Here is a 9,020-nt window from a genome sequence, read left to right as displayed (position 1 = left end):
TAACTAGCAAACAAATTAGAACTATATATTTTTTTATAATACATCTTTACTAGAAAAACTAAATTTCAATGGCATGCATTTACTATTGCTGTTGGATCAAAAAATAATGTTGGAAAACAGGAAATATTTTTTCTTCTTTATAAAATATAAGGAAACATAGTGTAGGTATTATTTAATATTTGACTTTTCAGTTAACCTCTGATCCCACAGACAGAAGCTAGAAAATCGTTTGCTGCTTTTATCTTCACAGCAACCCTGCTAGACTAACCTATTAAGGGTGAAAAGAGTTTCTTTTGTTTTCATTCCTTTGTGTGTTAAATCTTTCTGTGCCATTTGTTTTATCACTGGGGTAGGAAGGGAAGACAAGCAAACAAAAGGTTGTAGTGAAAACAAAACACCCATGGATCCACTAAATATTTAAATGTGTTTCTCATGTTGACAAAAAGATGCATCCAATTCGAGCAGAATTCACGTCAGCCTCCTAACTCCTTTTTATCAATTCTCCCCAATTTTTCATTTATGTGTCATTCCCATTCCTACCATTTTCCCTAACTTTTTCGGTTTCTACATTTTATTACTTTGTAGTGTTCTACTGTGTGTCTTGTACTACAATTTGTTTGGCCAGTTCCCTATTAAGGAACATTTGAGTTGTCTGGATCATTTTCTGTTAAAAACGCTGTTGCAAAGAATCAACTTTTTTCGTGTCACTTTGTGTATGTTTGGGCACATGTGTAATAGAGTCTTTAAATGGAATTGTTGGATAAAGGTCCTGTGTGGACTTGGAGTTTAAAAACATCCTGTGGGATGGCCCTTCATGGAGGCGGAGTCAGAGGGACGCTATCTCCCCCTTTCCTAAACACGTGTTACCAAACTTTTCAATCTTTGCCAACCTGATAAGAGGGAGCTATCTCAGTTTTATTGTATTTTTCCTCTTGTGTGTAATATCAAACACCTTTTTATATTAGACTTTTGTGATGTGAGTTGCAAATAGATTCTTGAGTTTTTTTAATTATCTTATCTTTGATTATAGTGAACCTGGCTGTGCAAAATTTTAATTTTTTGCATAACAAGTCACCTATGTTAACATAAGTTATCAGTGCTTTTTTCATACTCCTCGATTTTTGTATCATACTTAAAATGTCCTTCACTTTGAGTTTATGAAAATATTTTCCAATAATTTAAAAAAATATTTTGGTTGCTTTAAAGATTATTTAAATTTGTAATTCATTTAGAAGTAATATTAGAATGTGAGGCATAAATCCAATATACTTTTCTAGATTTCTAAACTTAACAATACTTATTCTTTTTGGAACACCTTTATCCTTCTAGTATGAAAAGTCATATTTATAAAATAAATATGTATGTGTATCTGGAACTATTTCTGTATTTTTCTTTTCATTTTAATTTGTCTATCACACTATTTATAAAACAGTACCACACTAAGTTGACTTTTATGGTTTTATGCTGTATTTTTTTTTGTAGTGTTCTCCTCAGCTCTTCTTGATATTTTTGCTATCAGGTTGCTTAATACCAAACTTCTTGTAATGTTGAGGTTTTTATTTTTAAATTTCAGGACATAATATAGGTTTCCATCAATTAAGTCTTCCTTTTTTATTACTAGAATTTTTGTATTCTTCATATTGACCTTGCACATTTTACATTAAATTCATGCAAAAATAATGATAAATTTAACTCTTTCTTTTGAGTTCTGTATCTCCAATTTCTTTCTCTTATCTTTTGTGGCATAGTTCCTCCAGAACGAGTACACAGTGGCCACAATAGATACCTTTGTCATGCTAGGCTTCCAGGGGCAGTGTTGCTATCTTTTACATATATTTTATTATGCTAAGTAAGTGCCTATTTATTCTGCTTTTCAAGAATGATGATAAATTTTATTATATACACTTTTAGCACTTAAATAAACCACCACTTAAATTTTATTTTTTCTATGAATATGATAAATTCATATATTTGCTAACATTGAACCAACTTTCCATTTTCTCATCTTGGCATATCATTCTTTTAACACATTTTTGGCTTCTTTTCCTAAGTTTATTTATAAAACTTGTTTCGGTGATTTGTGGTAGTTTTTGTTCTGTGTGTATTATCATTTTGTAGTACATACATTATGTATTATTTATGGCATTATTATTTCCTTTCAAAAACAATTTTTTGAACACTTCCTTTTCTATGCTACTCTTTAGTAACTTTAAATTTTTCTTTTATGGTAATTCATCTGTTTAGACTTGTCCTTTTCAAAGTCACTTTTGTAATTCATATTTCCTTAGAAAATTATCCTTTTTGTTCAGGTAATTACACTTATTTATACAAAAGTGACAAAATAATGTTTTATGAGACTTTCTTCCACATTTCCATGATTTTCCCTGCAGCATTTATTATTCTAGAATTTATGTTCTCCTTCCTTTCTTTTACTAATTTCAATAATGGTTCAAAAGTTTTTATTTCATTAATTCCTGCCTTTATACTTGTTATTTTTGTTTTCTTTTTATACTAATTTTCTAGTTTCCTAATTGGTTTTATTTCTTTATTAACATTTAGGATTATGAATGTTTCTCTGAGCACTTTTTAATCATGCCCTCCATACTTTGTTTATAATTTCAAGTTTTATCCTACTGAATCCAGATAATGTTCTTTTTTAATACTTAAAATTTATGGAAGGTTTTTTTTTGTACCTAGTACATGGTAAAGTAGGTTTGGAATGCTCCATGGAACTAGAGAAGATATTATTTATATTCATTGCATTGGTGGGAAGGGTGTCGATATATTCTACTTTATTAAATGCATCGTTTAGGTTTTATATATGCGCTACTCCTTCCCCAGTGGAAAGAGATAGTCAACTCAATAGTTGTTTATAATGTGAATGAAGATGAATGAAGTCTGTCTTTGCCCCTCATCTATAGATCACCCCCTGCAAATGTGGTCTGCAAACAAAACAAAACAAAACAAAACAAAAACCATCATTTGTGCTTTGAAAACATCTTACCAGCTTTAGCAGTTATGTTCTATTACTGTAAACAAAGGGTTTGGTCAATGTGCATCACTTACCTTTGACACAAACTTTCAGGTATTTATAGGGACACAGAACGGTGTCTTCTCTCTGATTCATTTTGCATCCCAGTTATATTATTAGTGCTTAAAGGCCACTCCAGATATTTTGTGGTCAGAGTTTTAGATGATTTAAATTTTAATCAAAGCCATAATTCTCATGCCAAAAGAGTCCAGTCTCTAGACTCAGCTATGTATCATGACTATGAACAACTTTCTTACATCACTTCTCTCCAGGTTTTTTCAGTGATAAAGTCGCCTTCCACATTCAGACCCAAATTTTGATCCATCTGAAGCTTAAGGAGGTTGAGATGTTATTCAATAGGAACCTTTACTTAAAAACAAAATTCAGTAGGGCAGAAGCAAAAAAATGAAAAGTCTTAGAGATTTGGTAAGAGATAAACTAAGACTAAAGAGCTCAGAAATTTCATGGATGAAATTATTTAAAAATATAAATACAGTGAAAGCAGGAAATGGTAATAGAGCCTGGAAGAAAAAACAGGAAGAGTAGTTATCTAATTCTGAAGGCTCTTAAAATAAATTTCTAGTTAACACTCAATAGCTTTTTTACAATCGGAATGAAAAAAATAGACCCAGCCCAAAAAGAATCAGAATGTGATAATAAATTGAGTATATTTACCCAGAGAAAATCCCATCATGCCCATGATTTCACTATTTGAAAGAAATAATGGCTTCTTCTTACAATTAATCATACATCCAATTGAATTACAATGCTCAAGTGATCATTAAAAACGTGTGTAGATCCCTGAGCTTCATGGTGTAATAAACAAGAAGTAAAAACTCATTAATTTGATGGCAAATTCAGCATGCATATATGGATTAACTTGAAGCAAACACTTCTTTTTGGTCTACTGTTTTATTTAGAGGGGTTGCAAGAGGACGTGTATTTTGTGCTTCGACATCCATTATTAACAGCAGTAGGAGTCCCTTTAGTCCGATTAAAACCTCTGTTTATATTTTCCATTAGCTGAAGTTGTTCCCTACTTTGGCATTGATTATCACAGCCTTGTAGCAAGTATCCAAATTTATTGTTCATCTGTTCTTCAGCTACTATGAATCTTAAAATTGTAGAGAGTTACATCCTATTATTTAAAATTTTAGAAATTCCTTTGCTTCAGTTTCTATGTGTCCAGACATATGGTTCCAAACTCAGTATTCTATAGGTTGACTGGACCTATAGGGATTTGATTACAGATTTAATACAATTCATTATAGTAATTCATGGGCTCCATGGAAATATACAGTAAATAAATTTATTAACCAAGGTCAAAATCTTCCCCTCATTCTAGTTGTGTACCAGTGTTGTTCATCCTGCCCAGCAGCTCGCATGCTGAGGCCTGGCTTAAACCTCACAGTCAGTCAGCCTGAGGACTGACCCCATGCATGAGTGGGCCAACAGCATTCAAGACTCAGTTACAAAAGGATGGCCCACATGACCCACACAAGGGACATTTCTGGAGCACCCAGCTCAGGTAATCAAGGAGACTATGCACAGACTTCACAGGACACCTACAACAAAAGGCCACCCTAGGGAGACTCAGAGATGTAGAAGATATACCTAATTCATAGAGACAAGCACCAACAGGCATCCAAATTGGGGGGACAAGGAAACAGGCCCCAGATGAAAGAACAGGAGAAATCTCCAGAAGAAGAGCACAATGGAAGGGAAGCAAGCAAATCATCGATACAGAGTTCAAAGTCATGGTTGTAAGGATGCTCACCAGCAAGAAAACGGACACAGCAACCATGAAAAAGATGAATCAGGAAGAATACAATATCTGAAATGAAGAAAACACTGGAAGGAATAAACAGTAGGTTGGATGAAACAGAGGATTGAATCAGCAATTTGGAAGACAAGGTAGAAAAAACACCCAACCAGAGCACCAAAAAGAAATAAATAATTTTAAAAATGAGGATAGTTTAAGGGGCCTTTGGGACAATGTGAAGCATAACAACCTCAGCATCATAGAGGTACCAGAAAGAGAAGAGGGAGAGCAAGGGATCAAGAACCTATTTGAAGAAATAATGACTGATAATGTCTGTATTTATTTATGTAATCTTAAAGCTAACCACAAGGTTTCTGGACCAGAGGCCTGGTACCCTCAAGGGCACTGTTTCCATGCCCTTGTTCCCCACAGAGCAACAGGAGGAGGGCAGATGCTGTGTGTGCAAACGTGGGATTTTCTCCCAGCTGAGCAGCCTGAAGTTATAAGTCTCAGTTTGTAGAGGAGCTAGACAGCTGCCCCTCTCCCTCCTAAGAAGAGAGAAAAACTGCTCTTGAATGTAAACAAAGCCTCTCTAGGAAGAAAATAAAAAAGGTAAGTGTTTACAACCCTTTGGAATGTAAATGAATGGCTGAGAGAGACAGGGTTGGGGAACCTGTACAACTCCCTGAGGTATTGAACTGTCTTGAATTTTCAGGCTTTCGCTGTAAACTTATTCTTTCAGTCAGGTAGCCAGTAATTTTTGAGCAGAAAGCCCTGACCATGCAGAAACAGGAAAACAGTCACATTGTTTTCTGATAATGTTCATACCCACTTATGCACCTTGTTGTAAACATTATTAGTAACAGCTGCAGCATAGGAACATGGGTGTACGTCCCAGGAGAGCGAGCTTTGGAGAAGTGACCCATTCTTTACATAATGGCAGCACTTATCCGCACATTTTGCTTTCCTTTTCTTTACTTCAGGTATCTCCTCATGGATTTTTTCCACACGGCAGGGCCCTCTCAGACTTTACCTATGGCAGTAAAACCATAACACGATAATAGGGTGAAGTAGTCACAGTATCTATCACTGCTGGACATTCCGTGCAACATGAGTTAAAAACTACGTTTCTTGAAAAAAGATTCTGGGTCAAATAAATTTGGGAAAGGCTATGGCCTCTTGAACAGTCAGAAGATAAAACTATGCTACATGTTTTAAGAAGTTTTGTTGAAATTTAGTTAGTTTTACAAACTCCAAGTACAAGGAGCAAAACCTAAAGAATGAATCTACAGCAATGTAGTATCAGATCCTGAGGCATCTGCACAGAAGACAAATTAGACTGTAGGGCCTTCCTAGAACCTCTCAAAAATCATTTGACATAGGAAAGCACCAATTCAACACATATATGCATCTATATCTATACTTATAAAGATATATATATATATCATAAATATATATATATGTATATATCATAAAGATATATAACAAAGCTATATACACACACACACACAACTACATACATACAAGGTCTGTCCAGAAAGTATCCAGCCACGCACTATGAAAAGTAGAGGCATTTACTGAAGAAGATATAAGAAACATTGTACATAGGAAAATGACCCCTCAGTCCCCTTCAAAATAGGCACCTTGGGACCTCACACAGTTCTCCCAGGGTTTCTTCCACTGTTCAAAATACTCTCCAAAATCCTTTGTTGGAATTGCCATCAGCTGTCCTATTGTATTTTCCTGAATCTCATTGATGGTCTGAAATCTCTTCCCTTTCAAAGGTGATTTTAGTTTTGGGAAAAAGCAGAAGTCACAGGGCACCAAATCTGGGCTCTAGGGGATCTGAGTCCCCTGGGTGATTTGATGTTTCACCAAAAAACTCTGCACGAGACATGATGCATGAGCGGGTGCATTGTTGTGATGAAGCTGCCAGTCACCAGGTGCCCATAGCTGCAGCCATTTTCATTGTATCTCTCAGCGGATAAAGAACACTGAGGTAATATTCATTAATTGTTTGGTCTGGGGAGGTATACTTCTGACAGACAACATCTTTCCAATCAAAAAACCACAGTTAACATGGTCTTGATCTTCCTGCACTTTGCTGCACCTTCTTGGAGTGTGGAGAAATAAGCAACTTCCATTGGGACGACTGGGCCTTTGTTTCCAGTTCATAGACATAGACCCATGTTTCATGTCCTGATATGAACTTCTTGAGGAAATCTGGTTCATCGGTAACTGTTTGAATCAGATCATTAGCAACTGCAGCATGATGTTCCTTCTGCTCTGGTAGCAGAAGCTGCAAAACAAATTTTGCCACGACACATTTCATGTCAAGATCCTGTGTTAAAATCTCAGACACAGTAGTTTTCAGTATCCCCAGATCAGCTTCTAGTTCTCACACTGTCAGTCGCCAATCTTTGTCGATCGCAACCTGAACACGTTCAACATTCTCAGGTGCTCTGCTTGTTGCAGGCCTTCCAGAACATGGATCACTTTCAACAGATTCTCGACCATCTTTGAAGCATTTGTGACACACTTTTATCTATGCTGCACTCATTGTATTGTCCCTGAAAGCCTTCTGAATTATCCAAATAGTTTCTGCAGAGGAATGTTCAAACTTAAGACAAAATTTGATGCAGATTCATTGCTCTGCTCGCTCAGTCATTTTGAACGCAACAGCCACACAGTACACATGCTCACTCAAGGGTATCTAGTGCCCCCACTAACCACTACAGTGAAATTGTCATTGTTCATGCATGAGCATCCCAGTCTACTCCCTTGGCTGCCAGGTTACATCAATGTTGCACAAACCTTTATCATTATATTAAGAATGGCTGGAGTTTTTCCGGACCTTCGTGTGTGTGTGTGTGTATTTGTGTGTGTGTGTATCACACATTATTTGTTAGACTTTATACTGACTATTGAGAGTATAGAAATAACTTAAGAGACATGAATTTGACCTTGAATATCTGATGTATCTATAAGATCTCTTCTGAACTGTTAATTGAATTGCACGAATACTACATAAAGTTTCAGGGTTCTTCTTAACCCCTACTTACAGCATTTGTTTTTAGTTAATTAATCTCTTTGGTTTATTGGGAGGTAGAAGAGACACCTACTTTCTGGCAAATCCATTATATATACCTCCTCAAGTGTCCTAATCAATTTTGGTAAATCTGTTAAGTTTATCATCTTCCTGATTTATTCTATCTCTAAAAAAGAAATGAATCACGTCCTCATCTTTTTCTTTGTTCTAATGTAGCAGCATCCGTCATGAGAGGGATGAACAGAGAAAGGTGTGATGAACCCAACTGCTGTCTGAGAAGAGAGAGGAAAGACCACAGAACTCAGAACTACGGGACTTTGTTTCTGCCCATGAATGTTGTTAAAATAAAGAGATAATGGTCACATATTATTGTATTTATAGTCTCCATTATTGCATGATGTAGAACTTTATAACCTCCAGTTGCCTACCAGTCATAGGAAAGTCATTCTTTAAACCTGTGTGTTAAGATAAGCATGCCTACCTCATCAGAAAATCTAACACCTACTTTAGATTACCCTCCTGTGAATTTCAAAGGAGAAATACTGTCTCAGATCTTTTAAAACCTGCTTATTCTAGAATCTACTTTAGAGCAATAATGGAGCAGTCTGAACACCTGATGCTCAGAACTGTCCCTGGGATGAGCATGAGTGGTCTTAACTTTTTTCCTATCACCTTTAAAGAGATATATTATCTTGACATTTCACAATAACAAAAAATTTAAAAATACAAGGAAAACAGCAAATCCTAAAATGCAGCTTATGAAATGGAAATAGTACAACCTAATCAAAAATCTCTTTTAAGTTGAACTTATCTAGAAAGTTATTAGTGGTTCCAGTCGGTCATAATTTTGAATTATAACAACAAAGACAAACCTTGACGGTTAAGTTTATTAGGTAATTTTAAGTCCCTCAGAGCATGGCTTCCTGTCACTTGAGTGGAAACTCTAATCAAAGATGGGGTAATTATTGGGCCATGGGGTCCTTGTCCAGCTCCAACACCGGTTAGCCATGTGACCCTAGGGAAGGCAGTGGTGCTCGGAAAAATAGGCTTCTGATTTAACTGAGGGTTCCACCAGCTCAAGAGTTCTTCCTTTGGTAACCAGGACTAAAGAAATCTCTGAACTCCCTAAAATTGTATGCAGGCTGCTTAGTTATGCGTATGTTTAGTTCTTTGTGTTT

The 9,020-nt window shown here is 35.8% G+C and overlaps 1 long non-coding RNA gene across 1 annotated transcript; it reads left to right on the top strand.

The window, feature by feature from the left end:
* Positions 1–5,274: 5,274 nt before the first annotated feature.
* On the top strand, positions 5,275–8,202 carry LOC123479990 (uncharacterized). Its single transcript, XR_008425950.1, has 3 exons — positions 5,275–5,405; positions 6,578–6,792; positions 8,059–8,202. It is a non-coding gene; the product is annotated as an uncharacterized lncRNA (long non-coding RNA).
* The last annotated feature ends 818 nt before the right edge of the window (positions 8,203–9,020 follow it).

Source organism: Desmodus rotundus, chromosome 13, assembly GCF_022682495.2.
Source record: "Desmodus rotundus isolate HL8 chromosome 13, HLdesRot8A.1, whole genome shotgun sequence".
NCBI lineage: Eukaryota > Metazoa > Chordata > Mammalia > Chiroptera > Phyllostomidae > Desmodus > Desmodus rotundus.
The sequence above is the reverse complement of the archived record's forward strand: the minus strand, read 5'-3'. Positions and strand labels throughout refer to the sequence as shown.